The sequence below is a fragment of the Mytilus galloprovincialis genome, chromosome 2 (genome assembly GCF_965363235.1).
Source record: "Mytilus galloprovincialis chromosome 2, xbMytGall1.hap1.1, whole genome shotgun sequence".
Lineage (NCBI taxonomy): Eukaryota > Metazoa > Mollusca > Bivalvia > Mytilida > Mytilidae > Mytilus > Mytilus galloprovincialis.
The window spans coordinates 96912464-96929572 of record NC_134839.1 but is presented as its reverse complement, the minus strand read 5'-3'; the positions used below and the strand labels follow the sequence as shown (position 1 = coordinate 96929572).

The 17109-nt window shown below is 33.3% G+C and overlaps 1 pseudogene; it reads right to left on the bottom strand.

Annotated features, from left to right (window-relative positions):
• Nucleotides 1–1019: 1019 nt before the first annotated feature.
• LOC143062583 (chitin synthase-like) lies at nucleotides 1020–6277 on the bottom strand (annotated as a pseudogene).
• Nucleotides 6278–17109: the final 10832 nt, after the last annotated feature.

Genomic DNA, 17109 nt, shown 5'->3' with positions numbered 1-17109 from the left:
TTTTCTACCTCAGGAATAGATAACCTTATGCCGGCGTCACACATTGGCGGACAGACCAGCGTGCACCAAACGTACAGAGAAAACTGACAAAGTCGGTATACGTTAGTTGCACGCAATAGGAACGCTTAGCAATCGTTCAAAGCGCGTTGCATAAGTTTGAAGTACGTCGAAAAACAAAGGTAAAATTGAGAAAGGAAATGGGGAATGTGTCAAAGCGACAACAACCCAACCATAGAACAGGCAACAGACAAAGGCCACTAATGGGTCTTCAGTGTAGAGAGAAACTCCCGCACCCGTAGGCGTCCTTCAGCTGGCCCCTTAAAAAATATGCATACTAGGACAGTGATAATGGACGTCATAATAAACTCCGAATTAAACACAAGAAACTAAAATTAAAAATTATATAAGACTAGCAAAGGCCAGAGGCTCCTGTCTTGGGACAGGCGCAAAATTGCGGAGGGGATAAACATGTTTATGAGAAATCAACCCCCCTCTATACCTCTAGCCACTGAAAGACAGTAAATACGCTTGATGAACGCTACAACCCGAGGAAACATACAACTTACGCCAACATACGTTTCTTGAACGCAGGATAAACGCTTAGCCTTACGTACGCTTCTAGTACGCCCAATACACGTTTAAAGTATATTGGCAGCGTAAATGATTTTTTTAACACGCCGGAGCTATACGCTGATGTGTGACGCCGGTATAAGTTGTATTTCCCCAATGCTTTTCAACTTTGTTTTTGGTCGATTAAACATTTTTCGTAGACGAAAGGCGTGTCTGGCGTAAATATAAGGCGCAAATATCAAATTTCAATCCTGGTATCTATGAGGAGTTTATTTCCGGTATGTATTTTCCTTTGTACCGAGTCATCATTCTCATTTTCTGCCGCCTAAGGAAATGTCTGTACCAAGTTCTAAACCCTGGTTCTAAACAAGAAATAGACATTAGTAAGTTTTTTTTATATTAGTGTTGGGTGCTGATTTAATGTGTACAAATGTAACAACAAGACAATTTTATATTCCTGTAAATCACAATAAATGCATAATATTAATTTTATTTTTCGAGTAATGATGTATTCCTATGATATCGTAAGTCATTTAGCCGACTCGCAGTCCGCAAACGTGCTTGTTTTTCTATCGAGTGACCTTCAAGGTGGTGTAGAGAAAGGTTGATGTTGAAAGGTTTGTCTATATTTGTTTGTATTATAAACATATTTCAGTTCCAGGGGCGGATGCAGGAATTTTCGAAAGGGGGGGGTGCTAACCCAGGGCACCCAGGGCAAAGGGGGGGGGGGTGCAAAACATATGTCCCGATACAAATGCATTGATCGGCAAAAATAAAGGGGGGGTGCGCACCCCCGGAACCCCCCCCCCCCCCCCCTGGATCCGCCACTGAGTTCATTTGATAAAAAAAATCAAAACATTACGAAGTTTATCTCTGATTTATGTACTTGTTAACTATATAAATGACAAATTGGTGCAATTCATATCAACGAAACATAATCCACATGATATATGCGACCATTCTTTGATGAAATTAATATTACTTTGATTTTACACTTTTTAAAATTATTTCTATCAATTTTCAGATTACATTGTCTAAACTTATGTTTCATTGTTCATGTGTTGTTTCCATTTATTCTAGACACTAATATTGGGCCTATCTCTTTATTCAGATAACACCCCATATAGCAATTAAATTATACTTGTAATGTCATTCATAACTCTTAACAGACCAATTAACAGACCGAGTTTTATACATCCGACCCATTAACTGACCATATTTTTATCAAAAAATAGATTTATGTCACCAAAATACCGTTTTTCGTGTAGATTTTTCACATATTGATGTTAATATGGTAAACAAACATAATGCCAGTCTTTTTTCAATGTTCAAAAGATTGCATGCAAGTAAACTCAACCAACTTGTCATTTTTGTGTACATTGTGTGTGTGTAAAATGTGTATAAATTTACTGATGAGTAACTCGCCTTTTCATTTTATAGATCGTTTATTGAAGCTAGAAAAAAAATAATCACACCCCTGGATTCAGTACTCCAAATCATTTTGTCAGACATGAATAGTTTTTATGATATAAATATAATTAAAAAGTTATACAATGAAACATGCTGACCTTGCACTGATTTTCACGATAACACCTGATTAACAGACTTTAGCCAACCCGATTAACAGACCCACCGCCGATATAGCCGCATACTCAATATAGATTAACTGACCTATCTCTCGGTTAGCCGAGTGTCGGTCGTGATTATCACGTGTTCCCCATGATTGGTCCACAATGTTACATATAGCGTAGAGAGGTAGTATCATATTCATAAACGGAATAAAGAACAAGTAGACGACACCCGTTACCAGTATCCATATATCTGTTGGGTATAGCATAGCTCCATAGATGTAACTACCAAATATAAGCATTACCAAAATACCTTCTGCGTGCTCAAAATGTCCATCTTGGAAGCCTAGTTTGTGGAAGTATAAAAATTTATAAAATATACTGCAGATTGATATATACGTTATCATTAATACACATATACTGGTCCTTTAAATATAAAATACGTTAGTTTGCAATTAGCTTTATGTTAATGGTATGCAAGTTCCATATACATAACGCATTATGCATAAGAAGTCAATAACGAATTCTTATTTTCATATTTGTGCTTCAAGATAACTAGAGGGTTTTTAGAGCCCTCATTGTAGGGACGTATTATAGAAAGCCGTTATTCAACTTTCAAACAATGTACAATAAATATTTGTGAGGACATGTGTTGCCGTTATGGTTGATGTAAGCGAACCGGTCCTACCATGTGCAGCCTTTATTCTTCCCCGGAAGTAGACCGACTGACCCTGTTGTCAATAAAAACAAAATTTTGCAATGGAATGCCGGTCATGAGGCACTGAGATTGTACTTTGACACTTCAAATTGAATTCCTAACATGAACCAGAAGTCCAAAGGTGGCTATCAAAATTATTTATTGAACAGGACCCTATGTATTTACTATGATTTTCAATGCGTTCCAATGGGGCAAATAATTGGGCCCCCGTTCCTGCTTACAAAAAGCATTTTTTTCTACAATCATGTCTAATGCAAGACACAGTTCAGAAATACTTTCATAACCTCTTTTCGTTTCATTTTTCATTTCCCTTTAATGTTTTTCACAAACACAAATTGTTATTTTTATTGTAAGCAAGTTAAACAACACTAAGCTACATGTGTAACACCTACCTTTTGCTAAGTCTTTAAATATAATAACAGTAGAAGCTACAAATACGTAGACTGTTCCTACTCCAAAGACCATGATCAAAATCTTTGTAATTATCAACTGTACTGTTGGGACAACATCACTTAGTAACATCAAACAGTAGGCAACAACTATGGCAACTATGACAGGTGTTGCAAAGATGAGAGGGGCTCCAGTCGCCAATTCCAAACCGAGACACATCATTACGATTGTAGACCCAGGATATAGAACCATTATAAGAAATATTTCCACCAAGTATAAGGCATAAAGAACAGAAAATGCATCGTTAGTGGATAGCAAGGCTCTGAGTTTTCGAAAAACCAATATTGCGTTTGCATAATCTGACAGTAACCATCTACGACGTTGCTTCATGAACTCATACGTATCTTCTGGGCAGAACGTAGTATTTCTAGCATTACTGGAATATCTTAATTTCCATCCTTTCAACATCAATAATGTACACATCCATCTGTCTTCACCTGAAATAGTCAACGTTTATTTGTCTTGTTTAATCCAGTATATCATTTATTTTCTTTATTGATTGATCTAAGAAACTGGTAAGTAAATAAGTATAAATAATAAAATTGACAATGGAAATGGGGAATATGTCAAAGAGACAACAACTCGACCAAATAGCTGACAACTGCCGAAGGCTACCAATGGATCTACAACGAAGCGAGAAAATCCCGCAGCTGGAAGTGGTCCTCAGCTGGCCCCTAAATAAAATTGTACTAGTTCAAGAAAATGAACATTGTCTCTTTGGCACATTCCCCATTTCCATTCTCAATTTTATCACACTAAACTTAGTATCATGTATGTATGCAGTAATCCTTTAAAATGTCTGAGTGAAGTCAATTTCAATGTATGATATGTAAGAATCAACTAGTTAAAAATTTAAATATATAAGGCAAAGGTTAGCCGAATGTACTCTTTTACGGAAATATATATATAGGAGAAGAACATGAAGAATTCTAAAATATTGAATAATGCAAATATGAACTAAAAAAAGTAAACATTTTTTTTTACCGTTGTCTTTTGTAAAAATATCTTCCATTTTTTCTACTGGTCTTGAATATTCGTCAACAATCTCCCTTACAGCATTTAGTTTATACATACTAAAACATCCTGGACAACACATAATTAACTGAACCAATAATGTTCTGAGAACTTTTAATTGTCCAGAAATCTAAAAGTACAATGGTGCGTGTTTATTATGAAAAAAACAAATATACCAGAATGATGTTAATGTAGAGAAATAATAATAATAGAAAGTATTCAAAACAATATATATGAAGTTACGTGTATAAGCTTGTAATTACCCTGATTTATTCAAGAACAAAATTATGTTGATCATTTATGCAGCGAAACTAAAGACAAAAGTTTGAGTCACAGTCCTCATCCGAGTCTAATTTTTCGGAAAGTCACTGCTTAATACAACAATTTAATAATGATTATACTGACGGTAAATGTTTATAAAACAATTGTAAAATATATAACAGAATGTGCACTCTTTAAACTATTGCTTGAACCCAGGAACAAATTGTGAAATTGTTAAAAGACTATATGTTCATTTGATAAAATATTACGACAACAATTGAGATATGAATCGCCAACTTACGTCTTCAACTTTTGATTGACGTGTAGAACCCTAACTATGAATAAAAACTGCAGTGACTATAAGGTAATGGTAACCATTTTTCCAAATAATTTATTTCTTATTCTTATTCCGAATCAAAGGATTTTGTTGATTAAAGGAACTTTTTTCCAAAATATGCCTTTTTCTAACTTTTGTTTAACTTTTTGTTTCAAAGCAGGGAAATATTAAACAGGTAGCTTTTATTAAGGTTGATGACTTGCGATTATTATATATGATGTAAATAACGCTTTAAAACATGGTGCATCAAAAACATTTTACAATTACAAATTCCTGGGTTTGATAGCACACGCTGTCATATTGATTAACATGTTTGCAAGCACTCAAACAACTTCGTACGTAGGACAGAAGCGTTACAGCACACCCAGGCCAAGAACAATCTGTAAAGATCAGTTGACTCGACAGACCCTAAACAACTTATGAAACATTAAAAGACATTATTATGATAGACAACAAGTAATGACTCACACAGAATTACAAGCACTTAATTTACAGAAACATACAAAATGTGCGACGGGGTTATACTTCTTTACGGGATCACAGACATTACTCTAACAAAAAGGTAAACATATTCATTTTATACACAAATTTACCTTTAGCATAATCGAAAATCTGCAGCCAAACAATAGGGTGAATATGTACTCCTTTTGGGCGTGTCCTACCACAGACCGCCCCAACATTTGGGTCGGATTCACACATGTGTAGAACATCCATGATACTTGTATCCACAAAAGTCATATCTGCATCAGTTGCCAGAATATAATCATCACAATCAAATGCAAACTCTTCGTGGTAAATTTGTTGTGAATCTGTTATGGTATATATATTGTTTGATAATCCATTCATGACCGACCGATTTTCAATTGCGCCCGTATCGCCTATGCATATTTCGACGTAAGGGGCGGCTGTCGTCTCTGTTTCAACACTGGTAATCTCATATTCAGGATCTTTTATTAGCGGCTTGTATTTATTGTCAGGAACTGTCAAATTATTTCGAGCGGAATTGCATTTTTCCACAGGAAACAAACTTGTGTAGGAGAAATTTTTCGACAAATGTTCAGACGCCCGATAGTTCAAAACATACTTCATGTACATTACCTGACTCCAACGCTTTTTTGATTGACCTTTGAATTATCTTTCAAGTGAACTAACAATGGTATTTCATTGTTAATCTTCCACGAAAGCTGTATTCCGTATGGGGTATATAACATGACTTCTTCATCCTTATCTGTAATTAAATTTCTTCAATTAGGCCCAGTAGCTGGAGACCAAACTGCTTAATCTGTTGTCCATCTGCGCCATTATCTAAGAATAGGTGGGATTCTAAAACTACGTTTTCTCTTTTCAAAAGCTTTGATACCGAAACATTTCTTATACTAGCTAGTAATCTGTCCATTTCTATTTGGGATTCCTGGTACATTGTAGTACATATGTATACTCGACTGACATTTCTTTTATTATTAGCTGATATGTTAAATGGTGTTGCTTTTGTTGTATTGTATGTTCTACTTAATAAACGCTGTGTTGTTAAAACGGCTTCATACATACTAAAGTCACTCGGCAGTATAACTCTGTCATTCAATATATCAAGCAATATCGGTAGAATAAGTAGTCCCGCAACAGTTCCGTACAATGCAATATTATCTGCACTAATTTTGATTTCTTCAGAAAGTAAACCTATAGTACTAGCCCAAGAATTGTGGGATATGTCAATGACCGAGGAAGACGTTAATACCAGTAGAAATGAAATTATAATTGACGAAAAATACATGGGCAAATGAACAACACATCTTCCAACTTTAGTTCTGGCATTGAAATAATTAACACACTGACACAAAAATGAAGTCAACAAGATCGAAACACAGAGACAAAGATTTTTTATATTCGGAAAATGCAAAGTCTCGAAAAATAACTTAAATGAAATCAATTCATTCGTGCTAGATGTTCGCTGTAAAAAGTAAACAGAACACGCACAAGTTAGCATCTTCAAAATGATATATAATAAAGCGGAATTCTGAGTCCCTTTGTTATTTGTTGTATGTATAAATGTTTGATATTTAGGAGTAAACATTATTGATATTGTGACCAGGAAGAAAAATGTTAATCCAGATTCTCTTGCTCTTAGTCTGTCCGTAGTCACCAGTAATACAAAACAAGCTATCATGCAGCTTATAAACAATATTACCAATGGTATGAGTATAAAATTACTAGTTTTTGTGTTGTTCTTCTGAAACAAAAACAAAATGACCTACATTTACGACATATATATGTGTAACACTCCCAAACGTGTCCTTCCCCCCAAACGTGTCCGATTCTCCCAAACGTGTCTTTTCTCCCTAAACGTGTCCGAAATGTACAATATTCCCCAAACGTGTCCGATTTCATAACCCCCAAACGTGTCCGATAATTGTTATTCGCCAAAACGTGTCCAATATTTAACGCCAAAACGTTACACGCGTTTTAGCGCTTTTACATGTATCTCTTAAATAAAATCGCTGATAACGTTTACGGCAATTCTATGATGGGAGATACACGTGATGAAGATGTCATTTATCAGATTAAGTTAGTTCGATGTAGGTTTTTAATGATTATAATAATTGCAAAATTAATCTGTTATTATTAAGTAACTTTAACTGCAGTTGTTTATTGTCCAGTTGCAAGTATTTCATATTCGATTAGAGCGAACATACACATAGTTCTGGAGTTAAATTTATCGTTAACTTTGTTTTAAATTATTTTGTACTTATAAACTCTGATGATGCCTTTAATATTTATCCGAATATTGCATGGCGGGGTTTTAACAGTATTTTTTTTTACTTTTGTCAAAAGTTTGTGTGTATTTCAAAAGCCCATCAAATTATAAACTTGTTATCCGGGTTTTTAATAAATTTTAGGTTTCCACCATCACTAAAGACACACGATAAGAAACATAACGTCCAGTGCCAAATATTTCATGCATAAGTTTTATAGATTCTTTTTTTATGAATATTACTGTTATGTGATCAACGCCGGTTTTAAATGCAAATTTTTTTTGTAGTGTATAAATAAACTTTAGAATGTTGATTACGTATTGTCCAGTTGCAAGTACTTTATGCATATTTAGAGCGCACAATAGTTTTGCAAGTTTTAATGTTTTTAAAGTTGTACTGTACACATTAACTTTAAACTAAACTTTAAACTGATGATCGCGTATTGTAAAGTTGCTAGTATGTCATGCATATTTATCTAGAGAGAACATACAAGTTTTAATGTTTTTGCAGTTCTATTTAGAGAGAACATAGGCTACCTGTTTTTTTTGTTTTGTTTTTTTGTTTTACATTTAAACATACATGTTTTCATGTTTTTACTGTTCTTTTGTTAAGATAAACTCTAGACTGCTGGTTGCATATTGTCCAGTTGCAAGTATTTCATGCAAGTTAGAGAAAACGTACAAGTTTTAATGTTTTTTTTCAGTTCTACTGAATAAATTAACTTTAGGCTGTTGATTGCGAATTGTCCAGTTGTCAGTATTTCATGCATAATTAGAGAGAACATTAAAGTTTTAACGCGCAGAGAAAGGGACACTTTGACCCGTTAACTGTACTGTTTAACTCAACATGTTTGCTTACAATTTACAAACGAAATAGCCGAAATGACGCCCCCACTTTAAGCCAGTTTAATTCTTCCGTTTTGAAAAAGTACTAACTTGCTTATGTATATTTTTAATGAAATGGTAAAATTAGTATACGTTAATGAAATAGCAATAACCAAATAACTCTTGATATGGACACGTTTTAGGGATTGGACACGTTTGGGGGTTAGTTGAGAAATGGACACGTTTGGGCGTTTATACAAATGACACGCTTTGGCGCAGTTTTCAACTAGACATGTTTGGGGGAATCGGACACGTTTGGGGGGAAGGACACGTTTCTGAGTGTTACATATGTATAATTACACAAACAAACAAAAGTCCCTTTAGCAATTATGCTAACTGCTGCAAAGCAGATGACTGATTTTTTTTTAGCTGTTATTTGATATTGATATTGATGTTACACGGCTGTCCTAGCTTAGGAAGGGGTGGGGCTGCAAACAAGATTAACCTGAAATATTCTGTCATTAGTCAGAAGACTGCGATTCGGTGGTGATCGTTATTTGCTGAATATAATATTGTGTTTTCGTTTATTGTTTTGAACATATAAATTCAGGCCGTGATTTTATTTGATTGAAATGCTTTAAATTTGCCATGTCAGGGTTGATTATCGCCTTCTATCCGATATGCATGGGCTTTGCTCGTTGTGAAAGCCGTACGATTAGCGATAGTTGCTATGTATAGTTTATAGTTGATTAAAGGTACCAGGATTATAATTTAATACACCAGACGCGCGTTCGTCTACATAAAGACTCAGTGACGACACCCATATCAAAATAGTTATAAATCCAAACAAGTACAAAGAAGAAGAGCATTGAGGACCCAAAATTACAAATACGGCTAATGTAATCTATTCCTGGGATACGAAAAATTATCTCTAGGTCATCACTTCATTAATGAACAGATGTCTCGATATTCGTGATTTTTAACTATTCTGAGTGTTTTTTTGTTTTTTTTTGTTTTTGTTTACTGTTGTTTGCTTGATTTTGATTTTTATTTTCAACTGTTTTTCGGGGGAAATGAGAAATTCCGTAATCCTAAATACACAAAATAGAAAGAAACATAACATAAAAAGATTTACAAATAATAAACAACAATGTATGGTCTTCTATGATGACCAAATTTTACCAGTCATGGATTTAGCATCATGTTAGTGTGGACTAGATTCCTGTTTTTGAACCACCCTACTTAAAAGAGGGACAAAAGATACCAAAGGGACAAAATTAGCTTCCATTATTTTCTGACATGTAAATAATAACTCAATGCTATCAGTGAGTTAAAGATTAATGAAAGATGATTTTAACATTAAACAAAAGGCACAGAAACTGTGCTCAAATAAATGGAGAATTTGTCCATGGGGCGCAGATATTGCATGTAACGTCAGGGCCGTAACTACCTATGAGGCAGGGGAGGCAATTTCTACACCAAATTTGTTTTTTGAAGTAATAAAATGATGTATTGACAATATGTACACGAAGAACTTCAATTATATTATAAACAACACAAGTTTACAGTTTTATCATAGTGTTAACAGTGTTATCATTTTCCGGACTTTTGATCGATAGTGAAACGTTTCAGTATTATCATTTTTTTTTCGTGTGGCCGTCCGTCATGTTATTCGTTATTCGTATGAGAACACATATGAAACTTTGCTTTCGAAAATTTTGATTAAAACTTAACTGTTCCCATTTATTTAGGAGCCGTCAATTAAGCAGAGGAAGTAAGTTCCCTTTGCATTGTGAATCTTTTATGATATCGGAAATTCGTTACCGGCTGAATCAGCTGTTGGAATATGTTTTTAACGTCTCCCGATTGTACGAGAACAACAATGTCATTATGGTCAATCCCTTAGTAGTTTAACACTCCCATTCGTTGTAGCAGGGACTTTTTATACTAAATATATACTAGTATAGAAATATTATCTGGTTGTAGTTATATACATGTCTGTTCAGCTTTCAACAATATTGAAATTCAAGGTCCTCGATAAATAGAATATCTTGCGTTCTATGATCTTGCTTTATCGTTTATTTGTTTTTTAATTACCCGTTTGATTTCTAACAAAATAATCTTTAAATACTGATAATTATTGGTTGCATACAAATTGCTTCCAGGATCCAGCAATACTGATGGAAATCGAAGGAAAACGTGTCATTTTTAGCCACTGATTTTAATCGAGAGAAAACCCAAAAAATCCGCGATCACGATGTATTTAATGTTAATAATTATAGGCTAGAGTACGACGTTCAGGACAGAGCCTTCGCTCACTCCGAACAGCAACCTCAGCTTTCTTTTGCATAAAAATTGCTTCAAGTTTCAAGCAGACTGATGTTTCCTAAAGTAAGGAAATCGAAGGAAAAAGGGTCACTTTTAGCCATTTTACTGAGAGAAAAAAATCGGCGGAAGGGGGAGGGAGGTGTGCCCCCAACCCCCTAATCTTGAGGGCCTCAATTGGCAGCCTCCAAATCCCTGCCTCCCCTGAATTCAAACCCTAGTTACGGCCCTGAACGTTATAAGGAGCATAACTCAAAGAAAGGTAGAAATTCGAATTTGATCTACGTTTTGTGGTAAGAAGCATTGTATACAGGTTTTACAACACTTAGTTGAGGCAAACTAAAATAAAACATATGAATGAACAGACGGAGGGACGGACGGACAATGGTAAACCTAAATGCCCCCACTGCTAAGGCGGTGTCATATAAATATACTAACAATAACATAAATCGTATGCTTTAATGACATTTATTATCTTACCATTCGAGTTGATAACAAAGAAAACATCATACCGGAGTGTAAAACACCCAATAACAGAAATCCTGGTATGTTCCACAAATAACTCCATACTAAACTAGTCAACATATAACTCTCAGCAACGGAAGATATGACACCCTTAAAAAGATACATTGTTTGTATATGTATTGTCAACTTAAAAATATCATAGATAAATAATCTTTTCCTTTCACAATAATGTTAAGATAAGGGATATAATTCCTATAAAGAACTAAAATTATAAACGAATTAGAAAGGGAATACTCCTAAGTTCCTGAAATACACTGTTTTAAATGATAAAAAGTTAGTCTTATAAAGCATAAAGACATCATTTTAGGTTTGTATACTAGTTCATCATCCTTCCATGATAAGGTAATTTTTTAAGAGAAGAGTAAATTGTGATAACGGTTTTTTTTATTTAATACTACACTGCTATGCAAATGTATAATTAAAATGTTATGATGTAAATTGAAACAAAATAACCTGTTGTTTTGCTTTAAATTTCAATTTTTCTCGGTATTCACGAACGTCTGCTTTCTATGTTCCTTGCCAAATGTTAAAGTTTTCGTTTTCAAATGATCACACAGCTCAAGGTAAATTACATTTGATAAATCGTACTTTTTCTTGTACTGTAGACTTTAAAATATATCTAAAGCAAAACTACATTGTAAGTAGGGGCTCAATCATTTAACTTCAACAGGGAAGGAGTGTTACGGGTTTTTTTTCTGAGTCAAAAATAAACTTATTATGTTATTCGACGCTTTCAATCATATTTTGTCCCTCAAAAATTAGAACTATAAAATATGGAGGAAATCCGCATTCAGATTGTTTTTGGTCATCTGCTTGACCAGAGTATTTTTTTCATCAAATTGTGAAATCAGAATATTATTTTTAAGGAAAAAGACCCTCCCCTAGTTAAATAGTCGTTCCATAAGGACTATTTCAGTAATAACCTCGGAATATTTTTTTTTTCTTTCAGTGAAAAAATATAACCATATATGTTACAGTATATATTTTCAAAACTACAGGCAACGAATGTACAAATATTTTCAATTGTTGTCTTTAGAAAGTAGCAACAACGGTTGTTTCTAAGGACTTGGTTTAGGACTGTATTAGTCACATGTTGTAGTAGCGGTTAAGTGATTGTTAACGTTTACCACAAAATACGTGTTTGTTTTATACCATTAAGCACATGGTTAGTGCTTATGTTTCCTCATACACAATGTACGATATCAACTGGTGATGAAAGACCAAGCAAATAAAAAGAATGTCTGAGAGTGGGTTCAAGGATGGGAGGGGCAGCAATGATTATTTAAATAAATTATTAAAACTTTTCTTAATACAATTTTTGAAAGTATAATTGTTTTATTAAATCTTATAGTCTCAGTTAATAAATATTTTGCGAATTGACTATAAAATAGTTTTTGACTCATGATTTTTCTATTTACTCACAGTAAATTATAAATTAATGTCAAATTAACTTAAAAATATAAGGTGATTTTTTTCAGAACAAACTATAAAATTTCCTTCTGTGAATTTTCCAGCACATTTGTTTTTGCGCTCTACTTTTGTTTCAAAAGATGTTGCATAGTTTTTTTGTACTGGTATATAATATCACAAATTTTACATGTGAAACTGGTCCTGTTTCATGGAACACTTTTATGTGTAAAAGTTATCTCCCCGAACACTGTTTTTCTTATTATGAGATCTCCTCTGCAACCGTAAAAGAAAGCGACAATTTTTCCAAAATGCTCATTATATCCTCAGGATGTTACGTTTTATTTTGACCGAAGCTATCCGGAGAATCTATATGAGAGTTATTTCCCCTTATACATTTCTAACAGGTAAACCATAAATAAAAGCAACAGTAGTAGACTGTTCAAAAGTCATAAATCGATTTAGAGAAAACAAATCAGGGTTACAAACTAAAACTGAGGGAAAACATCAACTATAAAAGGAAAACAAAACAACGATACAACAGAAACACTGATAAGTGATAGAGACCTAGGGTCTTTTAATTTGAGGTCTATTGTCCAAAAAAAGAAATTTAGGTCAAGGTCAGAGGTCAAGGTCATATTGTAAATTTAGATTTTGGCCTATTTTTAGCCATGACGTTGTCAGTTTATTTTCAATCTATGAGTTTGACTGTCCCTCTGGTATCTTTCGTCCCTTTTTCACTTCTTTTCAAAAACAATATAAGATATCGACATCATATTTTACTAAATTTTTAGATATATATATATATATATATATATATATATATATATATATGTAAACGAGTCTAAATTGAAAACTACGTTCAAACCTATGATTGCGTTGGATAAAAACCGCAATTTTTATACGTGTGCATGTCAAACAAATTTCGTTGTAGAAGGGTCCAAATACAGCACAAACAACATTTTCCAAAAGACCAAAATAGTGAAAAGGTATATTTAAACAAAACGCATTTGACTAACAGGTCGAACAACTGATGTTCTTTAACCCTGTTGACTGCCTTTGGCGATTGCCAAATAAAATTGATCACAAGATGTAACAAAATGGATCGTAATATAAATTTAATACTAAACAGAAAACAATTAACGTGTGGCCACGATGTTATGCCACAAACATAAGGTGTCAATATTTTTTTTTGTACACCAGATCCGGATTTCGACAATAAATGTCTCTTCAGTGATGTTAGGGATCGAAACGGTATTTGGAAGGCCATATAAAAAAAACCCTCATTTTTAGAAAAAGTACCCTCATTTTTAGAAAGACTCTTGAATTTTAAGAGTCAATATAGGATGAACGGATCATATAAACCGGAGGGAAAATATGATACAAGCCCAAACGAAAAAATATAAACGAGTCTAAATTGAAAACTACGTTCAAACCTATTATGATATATATATATATATATATACATATAGTGTCTTTTGATTTGAGGTCCTTGGTTTACGACCTTGAAATTTAGGTCAAGGTCATCGGTAAATATGACGTTCTAGAATTTGACCTTTGCGTTTACTTCATATGTATATATGATAAAGCTTTGGGACTTTTTGCATTATGATGCAAGCCATATGACCTTCGAAAAGACAACCAGAAGCAGCTATATTTTCTACTTGTGTCATTTACAAATATATAGAACAATATATTTTTGAAATCAGTGTCAAGTAAACTATCAAATAAGTGAGTTTTTTTTTTCAAACCGGAAGTAACAAATTATCTCCATTATTGAAAACAATAGTCTTGAAACCATATTTTTTTTTAAATCAGCGTATCATTTTACCCTGGAAAACGGAATTTTTAGTATTTTTGTTTATTTTTTTGGTGGTGGAACTGATCGACCTACGAAAGTTTGGTGACCCTATAAGGGGTGTAAAGATCCAGAAAAGATGTTAGTTATGACTTGATGGCAAAAATTATACCCGCAATGCGGCTTAACGGGTATATGCAGCTCACTTATTTCGTAAAAAGCATGCACAAGTATAACTTATGGGGTTTGTTTTAGATATTAAAGCTATTCGAAGATTATATAGTTTGTTTTTAAGATTGTTGATAGATTTTCATTGTGTATATATTAACACTTGAATTATTAGTGCTTGGATGAATGATTTTATATAAGAGTGTACTTTTCAAGGACTTTAGTTTGAATAATACTGAATGTAATAAATATTAAAGGTTGCCACATCTGTAGGCACAGTGCTGTTTTATTCATTAAATAATTTTCAAAGTTTGAACTTGTCGAATTATGTAAGTCATTTACCCGAGGTTCTCAACTTCTCCCAAATCACTGAAGGATTAATATGTGAAGGTTATAAGATACGTTGTAGATATTGTCATTGTACACGCTATTTTTGTTTTCTTCATGGTGAGTTCAGAGGTTGATTATTGAAAATTCAAAATAGGAGAAATTACACTAAAGTTGGCAAGTACCTGCTAAATTACACAATTCCATCCATTCTGAATACATTCAGTATTGCAACATAACCTTATCAATACATCAGTTATATGATGATAAAAACTGATATTAATCAGTCTAAAATGTTAAACTTGCCTTATATTCAACCTTAAATATCAATTTATAGAAAGCACTCCTTAAAAAGAATATTTTTTAGTATATTTAAAAATAATTTGCACAGAGAGTTGTTGTCATGAAATTTAGTATAATTTATGCAAAAATAACAGGTCAATACGATAACATAGCATTTGAGCCTATTGTATGGTTATCTGGTAGATTGGCTCTTAATATGCAGTTGGTAGATGTAAATTGGTTGGCCCAATAAATGCTTAAGAGTGACCGTATGTAGTTAAAAATGGATCATACAGCAGACAATCTGGATGATAAAAAAATTATCATTTAGAAAATGATAACACAATGAGAGAAAAAATAAAAAAACAAATTCTTGAGAACTGATTCATAAAAAAACTTTTAAAACCATACCAATAGAAGCGACCCCCAATGGGGCCAGCTCTTCCATTTCTCTACAGTTGAAAATGATGATGTCCATATGAGGGATAACAGCGAGGCAACATATGGAAGAAATAAAATGAACCGACGTCCTGCAAAATATAAAAAAAAACCATATATATAATAGTGGTGATAACAGTAAAACAATAACAGCTACTATAGTATCAATAGGTAAAATCACAAAAATACCGAACTCTGAGGAAAATTCAAAATGGAAATTCCCTAATCAAATTTACAGCTCAAACACATCAAAAGAATGGATAACAACTGTCATATTTCTTTCTTGGTGTAGTCATTTTTTATATATAGAAAATGGTGGATTAAACCTGATTTTATAGCTAGCTAAACCTCTGATTTGAATTCCATTATATTGACAACGATATGTGAACAAAACATACATAATAATAACAGATTTATTCCTGCATTGCGATGAATCTCAGTTTATGGCTAAACTCAATATAGACACGTCATTCACTACAAACTCCTCAGAGTCTGAATTGACCAGTTTTTGTGCTCGACCAGTAAAATCGAGCACACATTTTACTCGACTAGTCTCGACATTGTCTCGACTGTACTTAACTGTACTTAAGTGTACTCGACTAGGTCTCGACTTTACTTAATTAGTCTGATTCAGTACTTAATGATCTTTGTGTAGTCTGAAATGGTCTTGACCAAGGCTCGACCTGTCTTGACCTGTCTTGACTAGTCTCGACCTGTCTCGACTAGTCTCGACTCAGTCTCAACCAGTCTCGACCTGTCTCGACTAGTCTTGACCTTCAAATTTAGTTTTGACTGGTGTAAATCAGCCCATCTAACTAAATTAAATATTGATCTTACAAAATTCAAGCTTATTAGTTAGTTTGATTTATTGCTGTGAAATGAAAGAATTTAATTTTACAATATGTAAAAAAAAAAATGATTATATAAGAATTCAGATAGGCATCTTTAATTTTTTTTATAACTTTTTCAAATCAACTTGGATTTTCATCAAACTATGCAGATATCTTAGATATATATCAAGCTTACAGAATCTCATTTCATTTAGTTTTTTGTTGTATTGCTGTAAAATTTAAGAATTAAAGTAATTTTGGTAAAAAAAGGCTAGGATTTGCAATTCGGACAAAATAGAGATAGTACACTTTAATTTTTTTAATAACTTTTTCAAATCAACTTGGATTTTCATCAAACTATGCAGCTATCTTACATATATATCAAGCTTACTGAATCCCATTTCATTTAGTTTTTTGTTGTATTGCTGTAAAATTTAAGAATTAAAGTAATCTTGGTATAAAAAGCTAGGATTTGCAATTCGGACAAAATAGAGATAGTACACTTTAATTTTTTTAA